The 27,985-nt window shown below is 37.9% G+C and overlaps 10 non-coding genes across 10 annotated transcripts; all 10 read right to left on the bottom strand.

The window, feature by feature from the left end:
- Positions 1-1,572: 1,572 nt before the first annotated feature.
- Positions 1,573-1,691, bottom strand: LOC145659762 (5S ribosomal RNA). The gene has a single exon (XR_014125893.1). It is a non-coding gene; the product is annotated as a 5S ribosomal RNA (ribosomal RNA).
- Positions 1,692-4,678: 2,987 nt separating this feature from the next.
- On the bottom strand, positions 4,679-4,797 carry LOC145659735 (5S ribosomal RNA). The gene has a single exon (XR_014125854.1). It is a non-coding gene; the product is annotated as a 5S ribosomal RNA (ribosomal RNA).
- Positions 4,798-7,109: 2,312 nt separating this feature from the next.
- LOC145659734 (5S ribosomal RNA) lies at positions 7,110-7,228 on the bottom strand. The gene has a single exon (XR_014125852.1). It is a non-coding gene; the product is annotated as a 5S ribosomal RNA (ribosomal RNA).
- Positions 7,229-9,532: 2,304 nt separating this feature from the next.
- Positions 9,533-9,651, bottom strand: LOC145659733 (5S ribosomal RNA). Its single transcript, XR_014125850.1, has one exon. It is a non-coding gene; the product is annotated as a 5S ribosomal RNA (ribosomal RNA).
- A 3,033-nt stretch (positions 9,652-12,684) lies between these two features.
- Positions 12,685-12,803, bottom strand: LOC145659732 (5S ribosomal RNA). Its single transcript, XR_014125849.1, has one exon. It is a non-coding gene; the product is annotated as a 5S ribosomal RNA (ribosomal RNA).
- A 3,027-nt stretch (positions 12,804-15,830) lies between these two features.
- On the bottom strand, positions 15,831-15,949 carry LOC145659731 (5S ribosomal RNA). The gene has a single exon (XR_014125848.1). It is a non-coding gene; the product is annotated as a 5S ribosomal RNA (ribosomal RNA).
- Positions 15,950-18,982: 3,033 nt separating this feature from the next.
- Positions 18,983-19,101, bottom strand: LOC145659761 (5S ribosomal RNA). Its single transcript, XR_014125892.1, has one exon. It is a non-coding gene; the product is annotated as a 5S ribosomal RNA (ribosomal RNA).
- A 2,992-nt stretch (positions 19,102-22,093) lies between these two features.
- Positions 22,094-22,212, bottom strand: LOC145659726 (5S ribosomal RNA). The gene has a single exon (XR_014125846.1). It is a non-coding gene; the product is annotated as a 5S ribosomal RNA (ribosomal RNA).
- A 2,987-nt stretch (positions 22,213-25,199) lies between these two features.
- Positions 25,200-25,318, bottom strand: LOC145659768 (5S ribosomal RNA). Its single transcript, XR_014125904.1, has one exon. It is a non-coding gene; the product is annotated as a 5S ribosomal RNA (ribosomal RNA).
- Positions 25,319-27,632: 2,314 nt separating this feature from the next.
- LOC145659724 (5S ribosomal RNA) lies at positions 27,633-27,751 on the bottom strand. The gene has a single exon (XR_014125844.1). It is a non-coding gene; the product is annotated as a 5S ribosomal RNA (ribosomal RNA).
- Positions 27,752-27,985: the final 234 nt, after the last annotated feature.

The following is a 27,985-nucleotide window of genomic DNA, read 5'->3' as shown; positions in this document are numbered from 1 at the left end:
TGTATATATATTTATATATGTATGTAAATTAAAACACAGGATTAACACAGAAAAGTTGGTATATTTTAACAAAGTAGGTAAAACAAAAGTATATTAAGAAAAAATGAACTTACCTGTGACTTTTTTGTGGAGAGTCTTCCATGTTGTCTTTGAAGGGGAGCTTTATGGGGAATTGTCCTGCTTAAAGACAGGAAGTGACATCACCCAATTTCCTGTTTTTCCTTGTATTAGTTTCCAAAGGAAATTTCAAGAGTGGAGTTTTGATGTTGACTTATTTTGGAGAATTTATGATTGCTGATTTTCTTTTATTGAACTTGTAACTTGTAAATGCTAAATTCTATTTTTTAAAACATTTTTGTTTGTTTTTGTAGTGATTGCCAGATGAATCCTTGAAGCTTTCCATCCAATTGGTTCAAAAAAAGGTTCATATCTGGAGGCTTCATGTGCACACAAACCCCCCTGCTGGCTAAACCTTTATTGTCATTTCAACTATTTGTGATGGATCTCTTGGCTGTTTTGCACCAGTGACAGCATGGGAATAGTCACTGCCAACAATAGAAATAAAAACACCTTAATATGATTTTGTGTGGTTCATTCATTCATCTAATCTGTTTTTGATGTGTAGGTAATGGTTTTGGAGGTCTACTAGTGTCAAAAAACAGGTTGATTTCAGTCAATGTTTAAATAAACCAAATAGGACATGAGATGTTTATGTTGAGATGTTTTTAAGACTGTTGCAGTGTTTTTCAAAGATGGGAAAAATGGTTATGCTTATGAATACTGTGGTGACTTTATTCACTTTTATTAAGAAATAATATTTTTTCCACTGTGCTTTTCCACAGAATACAAGATTTCATTACATTGCGATTAGCAAACTAACATTTTCAAAAGAAACATAAAATAAAAAATAATATCTCTGTACCTGTGATGATATATAAACATGTAAAAAATCAATTGCTTGTTAATGTGTGTGTGTGTGTGTGTGTGTGTGTGTGTGTGTGTGTGTGTGTGTGTGTGTGTGTGTATGTATGAGTGAGAGACAGACTTGGCTCCCCTGGTAGAAGGAACAGAATGAATATAGTTAGCAAACGAAAGAAAGGCTGCAGTAACTAAAATTAGTCTATCCCTTCCCAAAACAACACCCATTAAAATGTACATAGCACATATAATGTCGAAAGGGATTCAAGAGTAAAACCATGTTCTAATCCCAAAATGATTGGACGGAGTTGAACTCGACGCAACCAACCTCCAGTTCCGTTAATAAAAGCTTTGAGTGGCGTGCGGTCCAACGCACCTAGATAATTGCTCCGAAAGTGTTCGCACACACAAACGGCATAATACATGAAGGTAAGAGAAAGATGTAAAAGTAAAGAAACATGGAGTTGTTTTGGTGAAATTGATAAGACAAACATACATACGTTTATGAGAACCCGGTGCACTTACTAAGCTCCAAAATGCTACAGTTCTAAACCTAATAGCAAGAAAGAAAGCATAAAATAAAACCCTAAAGAAATGAAGCCACGTTGTACGTGAAAAGAGGCAAAAATGAAAAGAAACATAGCTAAGAAGAAAAGCTTACAGCACCTGGTATTCCCAGGCGGTCTCCCACCCAAGTACTAACCAGGCCCGACCCTGCTTAGCTTCCGAGATCGGACGAGATCGGGCGTGTTCAGAGTGGTATGGCCGTAAGCGATAACAGCGGCGAAAAATGCGCCTTTATGCAATACATCGACAGCGTGGCTACAGACACAATCACCCGATTAAGCTCTTGTCGAAGCGATAAAACAATGCCTTACACAATGCCTTCATGTTTTTGCTTTCTTTTTTTCATTGCTTTAACATGCTCTTCCTCTCTGCAATATGCTGGATGATCCGTTGCTTAAAATGATATGAAGTTTAGTTTATGGGATCATTATACAGCGTATCGCTGTATTGGACACTTCTAGCTAGAGCAAGCTAAGCTGTGGTTAGTTCCTACAACTAACGTGAGCTAGCTACCTGTCCATCCATACGTTCAGTGAACAAATACGCGACAACTCAAGAGATCCAGCTGTGCACAACCGCACTGTTTCACAATACCAAGCCAGCTTGTGTACCCCGACAATTCTGTCTACTCGCTGTGATGCTGCGTTTTGTTCTGGCACTGTTAACATCACGAGGCAAGCGGCAGTACTGGGTCTGTGAACCTTTACTGTAAAAACATGGAAAAATGAAATTGCGTGCGTGTGTGTGCATGTGAGAGAGAGAGACTGGCAGACTCTCCTCCCCTCAAGGTCCGTTAGTAAAAAAAAAATTTCATCTGGAAATCTAAGTTGCTATATTGTGCTGTGTAATGTTAAGCGCAGCACAACAATGTCCTGTAGGTCACATAAATAACGTAAGTAGCCTAATGTCATAATAACAAATATGAACAGGAATGATCAACCACTACAAACAGCATGTTAAAATACTAAAAATAACGAGTTGATTACAAATCGAGTAAACATTTAGAAAGTGAAACTTAACCAGAAAACCCATATTCTATCATTTAACCAATGAAAGATAGAAAATCACAACAACAAAAAACAACATAATAACATGTCGAAAAGATCTGCGCTAACATTAACAAGCATCGCTGTCACCATAGCAACCACAGCAGCTGGGGTTTTTACACAGGATACAAGATTTCATGACATTGCGATTAGCAAACTAACATTTTCAAAAGAAACATTAAATAAACAATAATATCTCTGTACCTTTGATGACATATAAACATGTAAAAATTGCTTGTTAGTATGTGTGTGCGCGTGTGTGTGTGTACTACCCATGTAATAATAAATTGTGAGCACCAGTGAGAAGTCCCCAAAAAAAACACATGCACAATAAATGATGCTAAAGGACTCTTCAGCTGCAGTTTATTTCTGTACATATGATACACGCTGTTCTACAAGTTACACATGTAGAAGTCTCTGTACAAATCAACACATTAAAGTTGGAAATCTTTGGAAACTGGGAAAGGTTTTTCATGCTGTTTTCTGTGTGGTGGAGTGATACAGGCGCAGATGCACACAGTATGAGTGTAATGTCTTGTGATAGTTACCCTCCACCACAGTGTGTTCATGGACTGTGGGTTTGAAATGCACATATGCTGTGTGTATATATATTTATATATGTATGTAAATTAAAACACAGGATTAACACAGAAAAGTTGGTATATTTTAACAAAGTAGGTAAAACAAAAGTATATTAAGAAAAAATGAACTTACCTGTGACTTTTTTGTGGAGAGTCTTCCATGTTGTCTTTGAAGGGGAGCTTTATGGGGAATTGTCCTGCTTAAAGACAGGAAGTGACATCACCCAATTTCCTGTTTTTCCTTGTATTAGTTTCCAAAGGAAATTTCAAGAGTGGAGTTTTGATGTTGACTTATTTTGGAGAATTTATGATTGCTGATTTTCTTTTATTGAACTTGTAACTTGTAAATGCTAAATTCTATTTTTTAAAACATTTTTGTTTGTTTTTGTAGTGATTGCCAGATGAATCCTTGAAGCTTTCCATCCAATTGGTTCAAAAAAAGGTTCATATCTGGAGGCTTCATGTGCACACAAACCCCCCTGCTGGCTAAACCTTTATTGTCATTTCAACTATTTGTGATGGATCTCTTGGCTGTTTTGCACCAGTGACAGCATGGGAATAGTCACTGCCAACAATAGAAATAAAAACACCTTAATATGATTTTGTGTGGTTCATTCATTCATCTAATCTGTTTTTGATGTGTAGGTAATGGTTTTGGAGGTCTACTAGTGTCAAAAAACAGGTTGATTTCAGTCAATGTTTAAATAAACCAAATAGGACATGAGATGTTTATGTTGAGATGTTTTTAAGACTGTTGCAGTGTTTTTCAAAGATGGGAAAAATGGTTATGCTTATGAATACTGTGGTGACTTTATTCACTTTTATTAAGAAATAATATTTTTTCCACTGTGCTTTTCCACAGAATACAAGATTTCATTACATTGCGATTAGCAAACTAACATTTTCAAAAGAAACATAAAATAAAAAATAATATCTCTGTACCTGTGATGATATATAAACATGTAAAAAATCAATTGCTTGTTAATGTGTGTGTGTGTGTGTGTGTGTGTGTGTGTGTATGTATGAGTGAGAGACAGACTTGGCTCCCCTGGTAGAAGGAACAGAATGAATATAGTTAGCAAACGAAAGAAAGGCTGCAGTAACTAAAATTAGTCTATCCCTTCCCAAAACAACACCCATTAAAATGTACATAGCACATATAATGTCGAAAGGGATTCAAGAGTAAAACCATGTTCTAATCCCAAAATGATTGGACGGAGTTGAACTCGACGCAACCAACCTCCAGTTCCGTTAATAAAAGCTTTGAGTGGCGTGCGGTCCAACGCACCTAGATAATTGCTCCGAAAGTGTTCGCACACACAAACGGCATAATACATGAAGGTAAGAGAAAGATGTAAAAGTAAAGAAACATGGAGTTGTTTTGGTGAAATTGATAAGACAAACATACATACGTTTATGAGAACCCGGTGCACTTACTAAGCTCCAAAATGCTACAGTTCTAAACCTAATAGCAAGAAAGAAAGCATAAAATAAAACCCTAAAGAAATGAAGCCACGTTGTACGTGAAAAGAGGCAAAAATGAAAAGAAACATAGCTAAGAAGAAAAGCTTACAGCACCTGGTATTCCCAGGCGGTCTCCCATCCAAGTACTAACCAGGCCCGACCCTGCTTAGCTTCCGAGATCGGACGAGATCGGGCGTGTTCAGAGTGGTATGGCCGTAAGCGATGAAAGCGGCGAAAAATGCGCCTTTATGCAATACATCGACAGCGTGGCTACAGACACAATCACCCGATTAAGCTCTTGTCGAAGCGATAAAACAATGCCTTACACAATGCCTTCATGTTTTTGCTTTCTTTTTTTCATTGCTTTAACATGCTCTTCCTCTCTGCAATATGCTGGATGATCCGTTGCTTAAAATGATATGAAGTTTAGTTTATGGGATCATTATACAGCGTATCGCTGTATTGGACACTTCTAGCTAGAGCAAGCTAAGCTGTGGTTAGTTCCTACAACTAACGTGAGCTAGCTACCTGTCCATCCATACGTTCAGTGAACAAATACGCGACAACTCAAGAGATCCAGCTGTGCACAACCGCACTGTTTCACAATACCAAGCCAGCTTGTGTACCCCGACAATTCTGTCTACTCGCTGTGATGCTGCGTTTTGTTCTGGCACTGTTAACATCACGAGGCAAGCGGCAGTACTGGGTCTGTGAACCTTTACTGTAAAAACATGGAAAAATGAAATTGCGTGCGTGTGTGTGCATGTGAGAGAGAGAGACTGGCAGACTCTCCTCCCCTCAAGGTCCGTTAGTAAAAAAAAAATTTCATCTGGAAATCTAAGTTGCTATATTGTGCTGTGTAATGTTAAGCGCAGCACAACAATGTCCTGTAGGTCACATAAATAACGTAAGTAGCCTAATGTCATAATAACAAATATGAACAGGAATGATCAACCACTACAAACAGCATGTTAAAATACTAAAAATAACGAGTTGATTACAAATCGAGTAAACATTTAGAAAGTGAAACTTAACCAGAAAACCCATATTCTATCATTTAACCAATGAAAGATAGAAAATCACAACAACAAAAAACAACATAATAACATGTCGAAAAGATCTGCGCTAACATTAACAAGCATCGCTGTCACCATAGCAACCACAGCAGCTGGGGTTTTTACACAGGATACAAGATTTCATGACATTGCGATTAGCAAACTAACATTTTCAAAAGAAACATAAAATAAAAAATAATATCTCTGTACCTGTGATGATATATAAACATGTAAAAATTGCTTGTTAGTATGTGTGTGCGCGTGTGTGTGTGTGTGTGTGTGTGTGTGTGTGTGTACTACCCATGTAATAATAAATTGTGAGCACCAGTGAGAAGTCCCCAAAAAAAACACATGCACAATAAATGATGCTAAAGGACTCTTCAGCTGCAGTTTATTTCTGTACATATGATACACGCTGTTCTACAAGTTACACATGTAGAAGTCTCTGTACAAATCAACACATTAAAGTTGGAAATCTTTGGAAACTGGGAAAGGTTTTTCATGCTGTTTTCTGTGTGGTGGAGTGATACAGGCGCAGATGCACACAGTATGAGTGTAATGTCTTGTGATAGTTACCCTCCACCACAGTGTGTTCATGGACTGTGGGTTTGAAATGCACATATGCTGTGTGTATATATATTTATATATGTATGTAAATTAAAACACAGGATTAACACAGAAAAGTTGGTATATTTTAACAAAGTAGGTAAAACAAAAGTATATTAAGAAAAAATGAACTTACCTGTGACTTTTTTGTGGAGAGTCTTCCATGTTGTCTTTGAAGGGGAGCTTTATGGGGAATTGTCCTGCTTAAAGACAGGAAGTGACATCACCCAATTTCCTGTTTTTCCTTGTATTAGTTTCCAAAGGAAATTTCAAGAGTGGAGTTTTGATGTTGACTTATTTTGGTGTGTGTGTGTGTGTGTGTGTATGTATGAGTGAGAGACAGACTTGGCTCCCCTGGTAGAAGGAACAGAATGAATATAGTTAGCAAACGAAAGAAAGGCTGCAGTAACTAAAATTAGTCTATCCCTTCCCAAAACAACACCCATTAAAATGTACATAGCACATATAATGTCGAAAGGGATTCAAGAGTAAAACCATGTTCTAATCCCAAAATGATTGGACGGAGTTGAACTCGACGCAACCAACCTCCAGTTCCGTTAATAAAAGCTTTGAGTGGCGTGCGGTCCAACGCACCTAGATAATTGCTCCGAAAGTGTTCGCACACACAAACGGCATAATACATGAAGGTAAGAGAAAGATGTAAAAGTAAAGAAACATGGAGTTGTTTTGGTGAAATTGATAAGACAAACATACATACGTTTATGAGAACCCGGTGCACTTACTAAGCTCCAAAATGCTACAGTTCTAAACCTAATAGCAAGAAAGAAAGCATAAAATAAAACCCTAAAGAAATGAAGCCACGTTGTACGTGAAAAGAGGCAAAAATGAAAAGAAACATAGCTAAGAAGAAAAGCTTACAGCACCTGGTATTCCCAGGCGGTCTCCCATCCAAGTACTAACCAGGCCCGACCCTGCTTAGCTTCCGAGATCGGACGAGATCGGGCGTGTTCAGAGTGGTATGGCCGTAAGCGATGAAAGCGGCGAAAAATGCGCCTTTATGCAATACATCGACAGCGTGGCTACAGACACAATCACCCGATTAAGCTCTTGTCGAAGCGATAAAACAATGCCTTACACAATGCCTTCATGTTTTTGCTTTCTTTTTTTCATTGCTTTAACATGCTCTTCCTCTCTGCAATATGCTGGATGATCCGTTGCTTAAAATGATATGAAGTTTAGTTTATGGGATCATTATACAGCGTATCGCTGTATTGGACACTTCTAGCTAGAGCAAGCTAAGCTGTGGTTAGTTCCTACAACTAACGTGAGCTAGCTACCTGTCCATCCATACGTTCAGTGAACAAATACGCGACAACTCAAGAGATCCAGCTGTGCACAACCGCACTGTTTCACAATACCAAGCCAGCTTGTGTACCCCGACAATTCTGTCTACTCGCTGTGATGCTGCGTTTTGTTCTGGCACTGTTAACATCACGAGGCAAGCGGCAGTACTGGGTCTGTGAACCTTTACTGTAAAAACATGGAAAAATGAAATTGCGTGCGTGTGTGTGCATGTGAGAGAGAGAGACTGGCAGACTCTCCTCCCCTCAAGGTCCGTTAGTAAAAAAAAAAATTTCATCTGGAAATCTAAGTTGCTATATTGTGCTGTGTAATGTTAAGCGCAGCACAACAATGTCCTGTAGGTCACATAAATAACGTAAGTAGCCTAATGTCATAATAACAAATATGAACAGGAATGATCAACCACTACAAACAGCATGTTAAAATACTAAAAATAACGAGTTGATTACAAATCGAGTAAACATTTAGAAAGTGAAACTTAACCAGAAAACCCATATTCTATCATTTAACCAATGAAAGATAGAAAATCACAACAACAAAAAACAACATAATAACATGTCGAAAAGATCTGCGCTAACATTAACAAGCATCGCTGTCACCATAGCAACCACAGCAGCTGGGGTTTTTACACAGGATACAAGATTTCATGACATTGCGATTAGCAAACTAACATTTTCAAAAGAAACATTAAATAAACAATAATATCTCTGTACCTTTGATGACATATAAACATGTAAAAATTGCTTGTTAGTATGTGTGTGCGTGTGTGTGTGTGTGTGTGTGTGTACTACCCATGTAATAATAAATTGTGAGCACCAGTGAGAAGTCCCCAAAAAAAACACATGCACAATAAATGATGCTAAAGGACTCTTCAGCTGCAGTTTATTTCTGTACATATGATACACGCTGTTCTACAAGTTACACATGTAGAAGTCTCTGTACAAATCAACACATTAAAGTTGGAAATCTTTGGAAACTGGGAAAGGTTTTTCATGCTGTTTTCTGTGTGGTGGAGTGATACAGGTGCAGATGCACACAGTATGAGTGTAATGTCTTGTGATAGTTACCCTCCACCACAGTGTGTTCATGGACTGTGGGTTTGAAATGCACATATGCTGTGTGTATATATATTTATATATGTATGTAAATTAAAACACAGGATTAACACAGAAAAGTTGGTATATTTTAACAAAGTAGGTAAAACAAAAGTATATTAAGAAAAAATGAACTTACCTGTGACTTTTTTGTGGAGAGTCTTCCATGTTGTCTTTGAAGGGGAGCTTTATGGGGGGGAATTGTCCTGCTTAAAGACAGGAAGTGACATCACCCAATTTCCTGTTTTTCCTTGTATTAGTTTCCAAAGGAAATTTCAAGAGTGGAGTTTTGATGTTGACTTATTTTGGTGTGTGTGTGTGTGTGTGTGTATGTATGAGTGAGAGACAGACTTGGCTCCCCTGGTAGAAGGAACAGAATGAATATAGTTAGCAAACGAAAGAAAGGCTGCAGTAACTAAAATTAGTCTATCCCTTCCCAAAACAACACCCATTAAAATGTACATAGCACATATAATGTCGAAAGGGATTCAAGAGTAAAACCATGTTCTAATCCCAAAATGATTGGACGGAGTTGAACTCGACGCAACCAACCTCCAGTTCCGTTAATAAAAGCTTTGAGTGGCGTGCGGTCCAACGCACCTAGATAATTGCTCCGAAAGTGTTCGCACACACAAACGGCATAATACATGAAGGTAAGAGAAAGATGTAAAAGTAAAGAAACATGGAGTTGTTTTGGTGAAATTGATAAGACAAACATACATACGTTTATGAGAACCCGGTGCACTTACTAAGCTCCAAAATGCTACAGTTCTAAACCTAATAGCAAGAAAGAAAGCATAAAATAAAACCCTAAAGAAATGAAGCCACGTTGTACGTGAAAAGAGGCAAAAATGAAAAGAAACATAGCTAAGAAGAAAAGCTTACAGCACCTGGTATTCCCAGGCGGTCTCCCATCCAAGTACTAACCAGGCCCGACCCTGCTTAGCTTCCGAGATCGGACGAGATCGGGCGTGTTCAGAGTGGTATGGCCGTAAGCGATGAAAGCGGCGAAAAATGCGCCTTTATGCAATACATCGACAGCGTGGCTACAGACACAATCACCCGATTAAGCTCTTGTCGAAGCGATAAAACAATGCCTTACACAATGCCTTCATGTTTTTGCTTTCTTTTTTTCATTGCTTTAACATGCTCTTCCTCTCTGCAATATGCTGGATGATCCGTTGCTTAAAATGATATGAAGTTTAGTTTATGGGATCATTATACAGCGTATCGCTGTATTGGACACTTCTAGCTAGAGCAAGCTAAGCTGTGGTTAGTTCCTACAACTAACGTGAGCTAGCTACCTGTCCATCCATACGTTCAGTGAACAAATACGCGACAACTCAAGAGATCCAGCTGTGCACAACCGCACTGTTTCACAATACCAAGCCAGCTTGTGTACCCCGACAATTCTGTCTACTCGCTGTGATGCTGCGTTTTGTTCTGGCACTGTTAACATCACGAGGCAAGCGGCAGTACTGGGTCTGTGAACCTTTACTGTAAAAACATGGAAAAATGAAATTGCGTGCGTGTGTGTGCATGTGAGAGAGAGAGACTGGCAGACTCTCCTCCCCTCAAGGTCCGTTAGTAAAAAAAAAATTTCATCTGGAAATCTAAGTTGCTATATTGTGCTGTGTAATGTTAAGCGCAGCACAACAATGTCCTGTAGGTCACATAAATAACGTAAGTAGCCTAATGTCATAATAACAAATATGAACAGGAATGATCAACCACTACAAACAGCATGTTAAAATACTAAAAATAACGAGTTGATTACAAATCGAGTAAACATTTAGAAAGTGAAACTTAACCAGAAAACCCATATTCTATCATTTAACCAATGAAAGATAGAAAATCACAACAACAAAAAACAACATAATAACATGTCGAAAAGATCTGCGCTAACATTAACAAGCATCGCTGTCACCATAGCAACCACAGCAGCTGGGGTTTTTACACAGGATACAAGATTTCATGACATTGCGATTAGCAAACTAACATTTTCAAAAGAAACATAAAATAAAAAATAATATCTCTGTACCTGTGATGACATATAAACATGTAAAAATTGCTTGTTAGTATGTGTGTGCGCGTGTGTGTGTGTGTGTGTGTGTGTGTGTGTGTGTGTGTGTGTGTACTACCCATGTAATAATAAATTGTGAGCACCAGTGAGAAGTCCCCAAAAAAAACACATGCACAATAAATGATGCTAAAGGACTCTTCAGCTGCAGTTTATTTCTGTACATATGATACACGCTGTTCTACAAGTTACACATGTAGAAGTCTCTGTACAAATCAACACATTAAAGTTGGAAATCTTTGGAAACTGGGAAAGGTTTTTCATGCTGTTTTCTGTGTGGTGGAGTGATACAGGCGCAGATGCACACAGTATGAGTGTAATGTCTTGTGATAGTTACCCTCCACCACAGTGTGTTCATGGACTGTGGGTTTGAAATGCACATATGCTGTGTGTATATATATTTATATATGTATGTAAATTAAAACACAGGATTAACACAGAAAAGTTGGTATATTTTAACAAAGTAGGTAAAACAAAAGTATATTAAGAAAAAATGAACTTACCTGTGACTTTTTTGTGGAGAGTCTTCCATGTTGTCTTTGAAGGGGAGCTTTATGGGGAATTGTCCTGCTTAAAGACAGGAAGTGACATCACCCAATTTCCTGTTTTTCCTTGTATTAGTTTCCAAAGGAAATTTCAAGAGTGGAGTTTTGATGTTGACTTATTTTGGAGAATTTATGATTGCTGATTTTCTTTTATTGAACTTGTAACTTGTAAATGCTAAATTCTATTTTTTAAAACATTTTTGTTTGTTTTTGTAGTGATTGCCAGATGAATCCTTGAAGCTTTCCATCCAATTGGTTCAAAAAAAGGTTCATATCTGGAGGCTTCATGTGCACACAAACCCCCCTGCTGGCTAAACCTTTATTGTCATTTCAACTATTTGTGATGGATCTCTTGGCTGTTTTGCACCAGTGACAGCATGGGAATAGTCACTGCCAACAATAGAAATAAAAACACCTTAATATGATTTTGTGTGGTTCATTCATTCATCTAATCTGTTTTTGATGTGTAGGTAATGGTTTTGGAGGTCTACTAGTGTCAAAAAACAGGTTGATTTCAGTCAATGTTTAAATAAACCAAATAGGACATGAGATGTTTATGTTGAGATGTTTTTAAGACTGTTGCAGTGTTTTTCAAAGATGGGAAAAATGGTTATGCTTATGAATACTGTGGTGACTTTATTCACTTTTATTAAGAAATAATATTTTTTCCACTGTGCTTTTCCACAGGATACAAGATTTCATGACATTGCGATTAGCAAACTAACATTTTCAAAAGAAACATAAAATAAAAAATAATATCTCTGTACCTGTGATGATATATAAACATGTAAAAAATCAATTGCTTGTTAATGTGTGTGTGTGTGTGTGTGTGTGTGTGTGTGTGTGTGTGTGTGTGTATGTATGAGTGAGAGACAGACTTGGCTCCCCTGGTAGAAGGAACAGAATGAATATAGTTAGCAAACGAAAGAAAGGCTGCAGTAACTAAAATTAGTCTATCCCTTCCCAAAACAACACCCATTAAAATGTACATAGCACATATAATGTCGAAAGGGATTCAAGAGTAAAACCATGTTCTAATCCCAAAATGATTGGACGGAGTTGAACTCGACGCAACCAACCTCCAGTTCCGTTAATAAAAGCTTTGAGTGGCGTGCGGTCCAACGCACCTAGATAATTGCTCCGAAAGTGTTCGCACACACAAACGGCATAATACATGAAGGTAAGAGAAAGATGTAAAAGTAAAGAAACATGGAGTTGTTTTGGTGAAATTGATAAGACAAACATACATACGTTTATGAGAACCCGGTGCACTTACTAAGCTCCAAAATGCTACAGTTCTAAACCTAAAAGCAAGAAAGAAAGCATAAAATAAAACCCTAAAGAAATGAAGCCACGTTGTACGTGAAAAGAGGCAAAAATGAAAAGAAACATAGCTAAGAAGAAAAGCTTACAGCACCTGGTATTCCCAGGCGGTCTCCCATCCAAGTACTAACCAGGCCCGACCCTGCTTAGCTTCCGAGATCGGACGAGATCGGGCGTGTTCAGAGTGGTATGGCCGTAAGCGATGAAAGCGGCGAAAAATGCGCCTTTATGCAATACATCGACAGCGTGGCTACAGACACAATCACCCGATTAAGCTCTTGTCGAAGCGATAAAACAATGCCTTACACAATGCCTTCATGTTTTTGCTTTCTTTTTTTCATTGCTTTAACATGCTCTTCCTCTCTGCAATATGCTGGATGATCCGTTGCTTAAAATGATATGAAGTTTAGTTTATGGGATCATTATACAGCGTATCGCTGTATTGGACACTTCTAGCTAGAGCAAGCTAAGCTGTGGTTAGTTCCTACAACTAACGTGAGCTAGCTACCTGTCCATCCATACGTTCAGTGAACAAATACGCGACAACTCAAGAGATCCAGCTGTGCACAACCGCACTGTTTCACAATACCAAGCCAGCTTGTGTACCCCGACAATTCTGTCTACTCGCTGTGATGCTGCGTTTTGTTCTGGCACTGTTAACATCACGAGGCAAGCGGCAGTACTGGGTCTGTGAACCTTTACTGTAAAAACATGGAAAAATGAAATTGCGTGCGTGTGTGTGCATGTGAGAGAGAGAGACTGGCAGACTCTCCTCCCCTCAAGGTCCGTTAGTAAAAAAAAAATTTCATCTGGAAATCTAAGTTGCTATATTGTGCTGTGTAATGTTAAGCGCAGCACAACAATGTCCTGTAGGTCACATAAATAACGTAAGTAGCCTAATGTCATAATAACAAATATGAACAGGAATGATCAACCACTACAAACAGCATGTTAAAATACTAAAAATAACGAGTTGATTACAAATCGAGTAAACATTTAGAAAGTGAAACTTAACCAGAAAACCCATATTCTATCATTTAACCAATGAAAGATAGAAAATCACAACAACAAAAAACAACATAATAACATGTCGAAAAGATCTGCGCTAACATTAACAAGCATCGCTGTCACCATAGCAACCACAGCAGCTGGGGTTTTTACACAGGATACAAGATTTCATGACATTGCGATTAGCAAACTAACATTTTCAAAAGAAACATAAAATAAAAAATAATATCTCTGTACCTGTGATGACATATAAACATGTAAAAATTGCTTGTTAGTATGTGTGTGCGCGTGTGTGTGTGTGTGTGTGTGTGTGTGTGTGTGTGTGTGTACTACCCATGTAATAATAAATTGTGAGCACCAGTGAGAAGTCCCCAAAAAAAACACATGCACAATAAATGATGCTAAAGGACTCTTCAGCTGCAGTTTATTTCTGTACATATGATACACGCTGTTCTACAAGTTACACATGTAGAAGTCTCTGTACAAATCAACACATTAAAGTTGGAAATCTTTGGAAACTGGGAAAGGTTTTTCATGCTGTTTTCTGTGTGGTGGAGTGATACAGGCGCAGATGCACACAGTATGAGTGTAATGTCTTGTGATAGTTACCCTCCACCACAGTGTGTTCATGGACTGTGGGTTTGAAATGCACATATGCTGTGTGTATATATATTTATATATGTATGTAAATTAAAACACAGGATTAACACAGAAAAGTTGGTATATTTTAACAAAGTAGGTAAAACAAAAGTATATTAAGAAAAAATGAACTTACCTGTGACTTTTTTGTGGAGAGTCTTCCATGTTGTCTTTGAAGGGGAGCTTTATGGGGAATTGTCCTGCTTAAAGACAGGAAGTGACATCACCCAATTTCCTGTTTTTCCTTGTATTAGTTTCCAAAGGAAATTTCAAGAGTGGAGTTTTGATGTTGACTTATTTTGGAGAATTTATGATTGCTGATTTTCTTTTATTGAACTTGTAACTTGTAAATGCTAAATTCTATTTTTTAAAACATTTTTGTTTGTTTTTGTAGTGATTGCCAGATGAATCCTTGAAGCTTTCCATCCAATTGGTTCAAAAAAAGGTTCATATCTGGAGGCTTCATGTGCACACAAACCCCCCTGCTGGCTAAACCTTTATTGTCATTTCAACTATTTGTGATGGATCTCTTGGCTGTTTTGCACCAGTGACAGCATGGGAATAGTCACTGCCAACAATAGAAATAAAAACACCTTAATATGATTTTGTGTGGTTCATTCATTCATCTAATCTGTTTTTGATGTGTAGGTAATGGTTTTGGAGGTCTACTAGTGTCAAAAAACAGGTTGATTTCAGTCAATGTTTAAATAAACCAAATAGGACATGAGATGTTTATGTTGAGATGTTTTTAAGACTGTTGCAGTGTTTTTCAAAGATGGGAAAAATGGTTATGCTTATGAATACTGTGGTGACTTTATTCACTTTTATTAAGAAATAATATTTTTTCCACTGTGCTTTTCCACAGGATACAAGATTTCATGACATTGCGATTAGCAAACTAACATTTTCAAAAGAAACATAAAATAAAAAATAATATCTCTGTACCTGTGATGATATATAAACATGTAAAAAATCAATTGCTTGTTAATGTGTGTGTGTGTGTGTGTGTGTGTGTGTGTGTGTGTGTGTGTGTATGTATGAGTGAGAGACAGACTTGGCTCCCCTGGTAGAAGGAACAGAATGAATATAGTTAGCAAACGAAAGAAAGGCTGCAGTAACTAAAATTAGTCTATCCCTTCCCAAAACAACACCCATTAAAATGTACATAGCACATATAATGTCGAAAGGGATTCAAGAGTAAAACCATGTTCTAATCCCAAAATGATTGGACGGAGTTGAACTCGACGCAACCAACCTCCAGTTCCGTTAATAAAAGCTTTGAGTGGCGTGCGGTCCAACGCACCTAGATAATTGCTCCGAAAGTGTTCGCACACACAAACGGCATAATACATGAAGGTAAGAGAAAGATGTAAAAGTAAAGAAACATGGAGTTGTTTTGGTGAAATTGATAAGACAAACATACATACGTTTATGAGAACCCGGTGCACTTACTAAGCTCCAAAATGCTACAGTTCTAAACCTAAAAGCAAGAAAGAAAGCATAAAATAAAACCCTAAAGAAATGAAGCCACGTTGTACGTGAAAAGAGGCAAAAATGAAAAGAAACATAGCTAAGAAGAAAAGCTTACAGCACCTGGTATTCCCAGGCGGTCTCCCATCCAAGTACTAACCAGGCCCGACCCTGCTTAGCTTCCGAGATCGGACGAGATCGGGCGTGTTCAGAGTGGTATGGCCGTAAGCGATGAAAGCGGCGAAAAATGCGCCTTTATGCAATACATCGACAGCGTGGCTACAGACACAATCACCCGATTAAGCTCTTGTCGAAGCGATAAAACAATGCCTTACACAATGCCTTCATGTTTTTGCTTTCTTTTTTTCATTGCTTTAACATGCTCTTCCTCTCTGCAATATGCTGGATGATCCGTTGCTTAAAATGATATGAAGTTTAGTTTATGGGATCATTATACAGCGTATCGCTGTATTGGACACTTCTAGCTAGAGCAAGCTAAGCTGTGGTTAGTTCCTACAACTAACGTGAGCTAGCTACCTGTCCATCCATACGTTCAGTGAACAAATACGCGACAACTCAAGAGATCCAGCTGTGCACAACCGCACTGTTTCACAATACCAAGCCAGCTTGTGTACCCCGACAATTCTGTCTACTCGCTGTGATGCTGCGTTTTGTTCTGGCACTGTTAACATCACGAGGCAAGCGGCAGTACTGGGTCTGTGAACCTTTACTGTAAAAACATGGAAAAATGAAATTGCGTGCGTGTGTGTGCATGTGAGAGAGAGAGACTGGCAGACTCTCCTCCCCTCAAGGTCCGTTAGTAAAAAAAAAATTTCATCTGGAAATCTAAGTTGCTATATTGTGCTGTGTAATGTTAAGCGCAGCACAACAATGTCCTGTAGGTCACATAAATAACGTAAGTAGCCTAATGTCATAATAACAAATATGAACAGGAATGATCAACCACTACAAACAGCATGTTAAAATACTAAAAATAACGAGTTGATTACAAATCGAGTAAACATTTAGAAAGTGAAACTTAACCAGAAAACCCATATTCTATCATTTAACCAATGAAAGATAGAAAATCACAACAACAAAAAACAACATAATAACATGTCGAAAAGATCTGCGCTAACATTAACAAGCATCGCTGTCACCATAGCAACCACAGCAGCTGGGGTTTTTACACAGGATACAAGATTTCATGACATTGCGATTAGCAAACTAACATTTTCAAAAGAAACATAAAATAAAAAATAATATCTCTGTACCTGTGATGATATATAAACATGTAAAAATTGCTTGTTAGTATGTGTGTGTGTGTGTGTGTGTGTGTGTGTGTGTGTGTACTACCCATGTAATAATAAATTGTGAGCACCAGTGAGAAGTCCCCAAAAAAAACACATGCACAATAAATGATGCTAAAGGACTCTTCAGCTGCAGTTTATTTCTGTACATATGATACACGCTGTTCTACAAGTTACACATGTAGAAGTCTCTGTACAAATCAACACATTAAAGTTGGAAATCTTTGGAAACTGGGAAAGGTTTTTCATGCTGTTTTCTGTGTGGTGGAGTGATACAGGCGCAGATGCACACAGTATGAGTGTAATGTCTTGTGATAGTTACCCTCCACCACAGTGTGTTCATGGACTGTGGGTTTGAAATGCACATATGCTGTGTGTATATATATTTATATATGTATGTAAATTAAAACACAGGATTAACACAGAAAAGTTGGTATATTTTAACAAAGTAGGTAAAACAAAAGTATATTAAGAAAAAATGAACTTACCTGTGACTTTTTTGTGGAGAGTCTTCCATGTTGTCTTTGAAGGGGAGCTTTATGGGGAATTGTCCTGCTTAAAGACAGGAAGTGACATCACCCAATTTCCTGTTTTTCCTTGTATTAGTTTCCAAAGGAAATTTCAAGAGTGGAGTTTTGATGTTGACTTATTTTGGAGAATTTATGATTGCTGATTTTCTTTTATTGAACTTGTAACTTGTAAATGCTAAATTCTATTTTTTAAAACATTTTTGTTTGTTTTTGTAGTGATTGCCAGATGAATCCTTGAAGCTTTCCATCCAATTGGTTCAAAAAAAGGTTCATATCTGGAGGCTTCATGTGCACACAAACCCCCCTGCTGGCTAAACCTTTATTGTCATTTCAACTATTTGTGATGGATCTCTTGGCTGTTTTGCACCAGTGACAGCATGGGAATAGTCACTGCCAACAATAGAAATAAAAACACCTTAATATGATTTTGTGTGGTTCATTCATTCATCTAATCTGTTTTTGATGTGTAGGTAATGGTTTTGGAGGTCTACTAGTGTCAAAAAACAGGTTGATTTCAGTCAATGTTTAAATAAACCAAATAGGACATGAGATGTTTATGTTGAGATGTTTTTAAGACTGTTGCAGTGTTTTTCAAAGATGGGAAAAATGGTTATGCTTATGAATACTGTGGTGACTTTATTCACTTTTATTAAGAAATAATATTTTTTCCACTGTGCTTTTCCACAGGATACAAGATTTCATTACATTGCGATTAGCAAACTAACATTTTCAAAAGAAACATAAAATAAAAAATAATATCTCTGTACCTGTGATGATATATAAACATGTAAAAAATCAATTGCTTGTTAATGTGTGTGTGTGTGTGTGTGTGTGTGTGTGTGTGTGTGTGTGTGTGTGTGTGTGTGTGTGTGTGTATGTATGAGTGAGAGACAGACTTGGCTCCCCTGGTAGAAGGAACAGAATGAATATAGTTAGCAAACGAAAGAAAGGCTGCAGTAACTAAAATTAGTCTATCCCTTCCCAAAACAACACCCATTAAAATGTACATAGCACATATAATGTCGAAAGGGATTCAAGAGTAAAACCATGTTCTAATCCCAAAATGATTGGACGGAGTTGAACTCGACGCAACCAACCTCCAGTTCCGTTAATAAAAGCTTTGAGTGGCGTGCGGTCCAACGCACCTAGATAATTGCTCCGAAAGTGTTCGCACACACAAACGGCATAATACATGAAGGTAAGAGAAAGATGTAAAAGTAAAGAAACATGGAGTTGTTTTGGTGAAATTGATAAGACAAACATACATACGTTTATGAGAACCCGGTGCACTTACTAAGCTCCAAAATGCTACAGTTCTAAACCTAAAAGCAAGAAAGAAAGCATAAAATAAAACCCTAAAGAAATGAAGCCACGTTGTACGTGAAAAGAGGCAAAAATGAAAAGAAACATAGCTAAGAAGAAAAGCTTACAGCACCTGGTATTCCCAGGCGGTCTCCCACCCAAGTACTAACCAGGCCCGACCCTGCTTAGCTTCCGAGATCGGACGAGATCGGGCGTGTTCAGAGTGGTATGGCCGTAAGCGATGAAAGCGGCGAAAAATGCGCCTTTATGCAATACATCGACAGCGTGGCTACAGACACAATCACCCGATTAAGCTCTTGTCGAAGCGATAAAACAATGCCTTACACAATGCCTTCATGTTTTTGCTTTCTTTTTTTCATTGCTTTAACATGCTCTTCCTCTCTGCAATATGCTGGATGATCCGTTGCTTAAAATGATATGAAGTTTAGTTTATGGGATCATTATACAGCGTATCGCTGTATTGGACACTTCTAGCTAGAGCAAGCTAAGCTGTGGTTAGTTCCTACAACTAACGTGAGCTAGCTACCTGTCCATCCATACGTTCAGTGAACAAATACGCGACAACTCAAGAGATCCAGCTGTGCACAACCGCACTGTTTCACAATACCAAGCCAGCTTGTGTACCCCGACAATTCTGTCTACTCGCTGTGATGCTGCGTTTTGTTCTGGCACTGTTAACATCACGAGGCAAGCGGCAGTACTGGGTCTGTGAACCTTTACTGTAAAAACATGGAAAAATGAAATTGCGTGCGTGTGTGTGCATGTGAGAGAGAGAGACTGGCAGACTCTCCTCCCCTCAAGGTCCGTTAGTAAAAAAAAAAATTTCATCTGGAAATCTAAGTTGCTATATTGTGCTGTGTAATGTTAAGCGCAGCACAACAATGTCCTGTAGGTCACATAAGTAACGTAAGTAGCCTAATGTCATAATAACAAATATGAACAGGAATGATCAACCACTACAAACAGCATGTTAAAATACTAAAAATAACGAGTTGATTACAAATCGAGTAAACATTTAGAAAGTGAAACTTAAACAGAAAACCCATATTCTATCATTTAACCAATGAAAGATAGAAAATCACAACAACAAAAAACAACATAATAACATGTCGAAAAGATCTGCGCTAACATTAACAAGCATCGCTGTCACCATAGCAACCACAGCAGCTGGGGTTTTTACACAGGATACAAGATTTCATGACATTGCGATTAGCAAACTAACATTTTCAAAAGAAACATTAAATAAACAATAATATCTCTGTACCTTTGATGACATATAAACATGTAAAAATTGCTTGTTAGTATGTGTGTGCGCGTGTGTGTGTGTACTACCCATGTAATAATAAATTGTGAGCACCAGTGAGAAGTCCCCAAAAAAAACACATGCACAATAAATGATGCTAAAGGACTCTTCAGCTGCAGTTTATTTCTGTACATATGATACACGCTGTTCTACAAGTTACACATGTAGAAGTCTCTGTACAAATCAACACATTAAAGTTGGAAATCTTTGGAAACTGGGAAAGGTTTTTCATGCTGTTTTCTGTGTGGTGGAGTGATACAGGCGCAGATGCACACAGTATGAGTGTAATGTCTTGTGATAGTTACCCTCCACCACAGTGTGTTCATGGACTGTGGGTTTGAAATGCACATATGCTGTGTGTATATATATTTATATATGTATGTAAATTAAAACACAGGATTAACACAGAAAAGTTGGTATATTTTAACAAAGTAGGTAAAACAAAAGTATATTAAGAAAAAATGAACTTACCTGTGACTTTTTTGTGGAGAGTCTTCCATGTTGTCTTTGAAGGGGAGCTTTATGGGGAATTGTCCTGCTTAAAGACAGGAAGTGACATCACCCAATTTCCTGTTTTTCCTTGTATTAGTTTCCAAAGGAAATTTCAAGAGTGGAGTTTTGATGTTGACTTATTTTGGAGAATTTATGATTGCTGATTTTCTTTTATTGAACTTGTAACTTGTAAATGCTAAATTCTATTTTTTAAAACATTTTTGTTTGTTTTTGTAGTGATTGCCAGATGAATCCTTGAAGCTTTCCATCCAATTGGTTCAAAAAAAGGTTCATATCTGGAGGCTTCATGTGCACACAAACCCCCCTGCTGGCTAAACCTTTATTGTCATTTCAACTATTTGTGATGGATCTCTTGGCTGTTTTGCACCAGTGACAGCATGGGAATAGTCACTGCCAACAATAGAAATAAAAACACCTTAATATGATTTTGTGTGGTTCATTCATTCATCTAATCTGTTTTTGATGTGTAGGTAATGGTTTTGGAGGTCTACTAGTGTCAAAAAACAGGTTGATTTCAGTCAATGTTTAAATAAACCAAATAGGACATGAGATGTTTATGTTGAGATGTTTTTAAGACTGTTGCAGTGTTTTTCAAAGATGGGAAAAATGGTTATGCTTATGAATACTGTGGTGACTTTATTCACTTTTATTAAGAAATAATATTTTTTCCACTGTGCTTTTCCACAGGATACAAGATTTCATTACATTGCGATTAGCAAACTAACATTTTCAAAAGAAACATAAAATAAAAAATAATATCTCTGTACCTGTGATGATATATAAACATGTAAAAAATCAATTGCTTGTTAATGCGTGTGTGTGTGTGTGTGTGTGTGTGTGTGTGTGTATGTATGAGTGAGAGACAGACTTGGCTCCCCTGGTAGAAGGAACAGAATGAATATAGTTAGCAAACGAAAGAAAGGCTGCAGTAACTAAAATTAGTCTATCCCTTCCCAAAACAACACCCATTAAAATGTACATAGCACATATAATGTCGAAAGGGATTCAAGAGTAAAACCATGTTCTAATCCCAAAATGATTGGACGGAGTTGAACTCGACGCAACCAACCTCCAGTTCCGTTAATAAAAGCTTTGAGTGGCGTGCGGTCCAACGCACCTAGATAATTGCTCCGAAAGTGTTCGCACACACAAACGGCATAATACATGAAGGTAAGAGAAAGATGTAAAAGTAAAGAAACATGGAGTTGTTTTGGTGAAATTGATAAGACAAACATACATACGTTTATGAGAACCCGGTGCACTTACTAAGCTCCAAAATGCTACAGTTCTAAACCTAATAGCAAGAAAGAAAGCATAAAATAAAACCCTAAAGAAATGAAGCCACGTTGTACGTGAAAAGAGGCAAAAATGAAAAGAAACATAGCTAAGAAGAAAAGCTTACAGCACCTGGTATTCCCAGGCGGTCTCCCATCCAAGTACTAACCAGGCCCGACCCTGCTTAGCTTCCGAGATCGGACGAGATCGGGCGTGTTCAGAGTGGTATGGCCGTAAGCGATGAAAGCGGCGAAAAATGCGCCTTTATGCAATACATCGACAGCGTGGCTACAGACACAATCACCCGATTAAGCTCTTGTCGAAGCGATAAAACAATGCCTTACACAATGCCTTCATGTTTTTGCTTTCTTTTTTTCATTGCTTTAACATGCTCTTCCTCTCTGCAATATGCTGGATGATCCGTTGCTTAAAATGATATGAAGTTTAGTTTATGGGATCATTATACAGCGTATCGCTGTATTGGACACTTCTAGCTAGAGCAAGCTAAGCTGTGGTTAGTTCCTACAACTAACGTGAGCTAGCTACCTGTCCATCCATACGTTCAGTGAACAAATACGCGACAACTCAAGAGATCCAGCTGTGCACAACCGCACTGTTTCACAATACCAAGCCAGCTTGTGTACCCCGACAATTCTGTCTACTCGCTGTGATGCTGCGTTTTGTTCTGGCACTGTTAACATCACGAGGCAAGCGGCAGTACTGGGTCTGTGAACCTTTACTGTAAAAACATGGAAAAATGAAATTGCGTGCGTGTGTGTGCATGTGAGAGAGAGAGACTGGCAGACTCTCCTCCCCTCAAGGTCCGTTAGTAAAAAAAAAATTTCATCTGGAAATCTAAGTTGCTATATTGTGCTGTGTAATGTTAAGCGCAGCACAACAATGTCCTGTAGGTCACATAAATAACGTAAGTAGCCTAATGTCATAATAACAAATATGAACAGGAATGATCAACCACTACAAACAGCATGTTAAAATACTAAAAATAACGAGTTGATTACAAATCGAGTAAACATTTAGAAAGTGAAACTTAACCAGAAAACCCATATTCTATCATTTAACCAATGAAAGATAGAAAATCACAACAACAAAAAACAACATAATAACATGTCGAAAAGATCTGCGCTAACATTAACAAGCATCGCTGTCACCATAGCAACCACAGCAGCTGGGGTTTTTACACAGGATACAAGATTTCATGACATTGCGATTAGCAAACTAACATTTTCAAAAGAAACATTAAATAAACAATAATATCTCTGTACCTTTGATGACATATAAACATGTAAAAATTGCTTGTTAGTATGTGTGTGCGCGTGTGTGTGTGTTCTACCCATGTAATAATAAATTGTGAGCACCAGTGAGAAGTCCCCAAAAAAAACACATGCACAATAAATGATGCTAAAGGACTCTTCAGCTGCAGTTTATTTCTGTACATATGATACACGCTGTTCTACAAGTTACACATGTAGAAGTCTCTGTACAAATCAACACATTAAATTTGGAAATCTTTGGAAACTGGGAAAGGTTTTTCATGCTGTTTTCTGTGTGGTGGAGTGATACAGGCGCAGATGCACACAGTATGAGTGTAATGTCTTGTGATAGTTACCCTCCACCACAGTGTGTTCATGGACTGTGGGTTTGAAATGCACATATGCTGTGTGTATATATATTTATATATGTATGTAAATTAAAACACAGGATTAACACAGAAAAGTTGGTATATTTTAACAAAGTAGGTAAAACAAAAGTATATTAAGAAAAAATGAACTTACCTGTGACTTTTTTGTGGAGAGTCTTCCATGTTGTCTTTGAAGGGGAGCTTTATGGGGAATTGTCCTGCTTAAAGACAGGAAGTGACATCACCCAATTTCCTGTTTTTCCTTGTATTAGTTTCCAAAGGAAATTTCAAGAGTGGAGTTTTGATGTTGACTTATTTTGGAGAATTTATGATTGCTGATTTTCTTTTATTGAACTTGTAACTTGTAAATGCTAAATTCTATTTTTTAAAACATTTTTGTTTGTTTTTGTAGTGATTGCCAGATGAATCCTTGAAGCTTTCCATCCAATTGGTTCAAAAAAAGGTTCATATCTGGAGGCTTCATGTGCACACAAACCCCCCTGCTGGCTAAACCTTTATTGTCATTTCAACTATTTGTGATGGATCTCTTGGCTGTTTTGCACCAGTGACAGCATGGGAATAGTCACTGCCAACAATAGAAATAAAAACACCTTAATATGATTTTGTGTGGTTCATTCATTCATCTAATCTGTTTTTGATGTGTAGGTAATGGTTTTGGAGGTCTACTAGTGTCAAAAAACAGGTTGATTTCAGTCAATGTTTAAATAAACCAAATAGGACATGAGATGTTTATGTTGAGATGTTTTTAAGACTGTTGCAGTGTTTTTCAAAGATGGGAAAAATGGTTATGCTTATGAATACTGTGGTGACTTTATTCACTTTTATTAAGAAATAATATTTTTTCCACTGTGCTTTTCCACAGAATACAAGATTTCATTACATTGCGATTAGCAAACTAACATTTTCAAAAGAAACATAAAATAAAAAATAATATCTCTGTACCTGTGATGATATATAAACATGTAAAAAATCAATTGCTTGTTAATGTGTGTGTGTGTGTGTGTGTGTGTGTGTGTGTATGTATGAGTGAGAGACAGACTTGGCTCCCCTGGTAGAAGGAACAGAATGAATATAGTTAGCAAACGAAAGAAAGGCTGCAGTAACTAAAATTAGTCTATCCCTTCCCAAAACAACACCCATTAAAATGTACATAGCACATATAATGTCGAAAGGGATTCAAGAGTAAAACCATGTTCTAATCCCAAAATGATTGGACGGAGTTGAACTCGACGCAACCAACCTCCAGTTCCGTTAATAAAAGCTTTGAGTGGCGTGCGGTCCAACGCACCTAGATAATTGCTCCGAAAGTGTTCGCACACACAAACGGCATAATACATGAAGGTAAGAGAAAGATGTAAAAGTAAAGAAACCTGGAGTTGTTTTGGTGAAATTGATAAGACAAACATACATACGTTTATGAGAACCCGGTGCACTTACTAAGCTCCAAAATGCTACAGTTCTAAACCTAATAGCAAGAAAGAAAGCATAAAATAAAACCCTAAAGAAATGAAGCCACGTTGTACGTGAAAAGAGGCAAAAATGAAAAGAAACATAGCTAAGAAGAAAAGCTTACAGCACCTGGTATTCCCAGGCGGTCTCCCATCCAAGTACGAACCAGGCCCGACCCTGCTTAGCTTCCGAGATCGGACGAGATCGGGCGTGTTCAGAGTGGTATGGCCGTAAGCGATGAAAGCGGCGAAAAATGCGCCTTTATGCAATACATCGACAGCGTGGCTACAGACACAATCACCCGATTACGCTCTTGTCGAAGCGATAAAACAATGCCTTACACAATGCCTTCATGTTTTTGCTTTCTTTTTTTCATTGCTTTAACATGCTCTTCCTCTCTGCAATATGCTGGATGATCCGTTGCTTAAAATGATATGAAGTTTAGTTTATGGGATCATTATACAGCGTATCGCTGTATTGGACACTTCTAGCTAGAGCAAGCTAAGCTGTGGTTAGTTCCTACAACTAACGTGAGCTAGCTACCTGTCCATCCATACGTTCAGTGAACAAATACGCGACAACTCAAGAGATCCAGCTGTGCACAACCGCACTGTTTCACAATACCAAGCCAGCTTGTGTACCCCGACAATTCTGTCTACTCGCTGTGATGCTGCGTTTTGTTCTGGCACTGTTAACATCACGAGGCAAGCGGCAGTACTGGGTCTGTGAACCTTTACTGTAAAAACATGGAAAAATGAAATTGCGTGCGTGTGTGTGCATGTGAGAGAGAGAGACTGGCAGACTCTCCTCCCCTCAAGGTCCGTTAGTAAAAAAAAAATTTCATCTGGAAATCTAAGTTGCTATATTGTGCTGTGTAATGTTAAGCGCAGCACAACAATGTCCTGTAGGTCACATAAATAACGTAAGTAGCCTAATGTCATAATAACAAATATGAACAGGAATGATCAACCACTACAAACAGCATGTTAAAATACTAAAAATAACGAGTTGATTACAAATCGAGTAAACATTTAGAAAGTGAAACTTAACCAGAAAACCCATATTCTATCATTTAACCAATGAAAGATAGAAAATCACAACAACAAAAAACAACATAATAACATGTCGAAAAGATCTGCGCTAACATTAACAAGCATCGCTGTCACCATAGCAACCACAGCAGCTGGGGTTTTTACACAGGATACAAGATTTCATGACATTGCGATTAGCAAACTAACATTTTCAAAAGAAACATTAAATAAACAATAATATCTCTGTACCTGTGATGATATATAAACATGTAAAAATTGCTTGTTAGTATGTGTGTGCGCGTGTGTGTGTGTGTGTGTGTGTGTGTGTGTGTGTGTACTACCCATGTAATAATAAATTGTGAGCACCAGTGAGAAGTCCCCAAAAAAAACACATGCACAATAAATGATGCTAAAGGACTCTTCAGCTGCAGTTTATTTCTGTACATATGATACACGCTGTTCTACAAGTTACACATGTAGAAGTCTCTGTACAAATCAACACATTAAAGTTGGAAATCTTTGGAAACTGGGAAAGGTTTTTCATGCTGTTTTCTGTGTGGTGGAGTGATACAGGCGCAGATGCACACAGTATGAGTGTAATGTCTTGTGATAGTTACCCTCCACCACAGTGTGTTCATGGACTGTGGGTTTGAAATGCACATATGCTGTGTGTATATATATTTATATATGTATGTAAATTAAAACACAGGATTAACACAGAAAAGTTGGTATATTTTAACAAAGTAGGTAAAACAAAAGTATATTAAGAAAAAATGAACTTACCTGTGACTTTTTTGTGGAGAGTCTTCCATGTTGTCTTTGAAGGGGAGCTTTATGGGGAATTGTCCTGCTTAAAGACAGGAAGTGACATCACCCAATTTCCTGTTTTTCCTTGTATTAGTTTCCAAAGGAAATTTCAAGAGTGGAGTTTTGATGTTGACTTATTTTGGTGTGTGTGTGTGTGTGTGTGTATGTATGAGTGAGAGACAGACTTGGCTCCCCTGGTAGAAGGAACAGAATGAATATAGTTAGCAAACGAAAGAAAGGCTGCAGTAACTAAAATTAGTCTATCCCTTCCCAAAACAACACCCATTAAAATGTACATAGCACATATAATGTCGAAAGGGATTCAAGAGTAAAACCATGTTCTAATCCCAAAATGATTGGACGGAGTTGAACTCGACGCAACCAACCTCCAGTTCCGTTAATAAAAGCTTTGAGTGGCGTGCGGTCCAACGCACCTAGATAATTGCTCCGAAAGTGTTCGCACACACAAACGGCATAATACATGAAGGTAAGAGAAAGATGTAAAAGTAAAGAAACATGGAGTTGTTTTGGTGAAATTGATAAGACAAACATACATACGTTTATGAGAACCCGGTGCACTTACTAAGCTCCAAAATGCTACAGTTCTAAACCTAATAGCAAGAAAGAAAGCATAAAATAAAACCCTAAAGAAATGAAGCCACGTTGTACGTGAAAAGAGGCAAAAATGAAAAGAAACATAGCTAAGAAGAAAAGCTTACAGCACCTGGTATTCCCAGGCGGTCTCCCATCCAAGTACTAACCAGGCCCGACCCTGCTTAGCTTCCGAGATCGGACGAGATCGGGCGTGTTCAGAGTGGTATGGCCGTAAGCGATGAAAGCGGCGAAAAATGCGCCTTTATGCAATACATCGACAGCGTGGCTACAGACACAATCACCCGATTAAGCTCTTGTCGAAGCGATAAAACAATGCCTTACACAATGCCTTCATGTTTTTGCTTTCTTTTTTTCATTGCTTTAACATGCTCTTCCTCTCTGCAATATGCTGGATGATCCGTTGCTTAAAATGATATGAAGTTTAGTTTATGGGATCATTATACAGCGTAT

The sequence above is a fragment of the Electrophorus electricus genome, chromosome 1 (assembly GCF_041902795.1).
Source record: "Electrophorus electricus isolate QZ-2024a chromosome 1, ASM4190279v1, whole genome shotgun sequence".
In the NCBI taxonomy this organism is placed as follows: Eukaryota; Metazoa; Chordata; class Actinopteri; order Gymnotiformes; family Gymnotidae; genus Electrophorus; species Electrophorus electricus.
The sequence above is the reverse complement of the archived record's forward strand: the minus strand, read 5'-3'. Positions and strand labels throughout refer to the sequence as shown.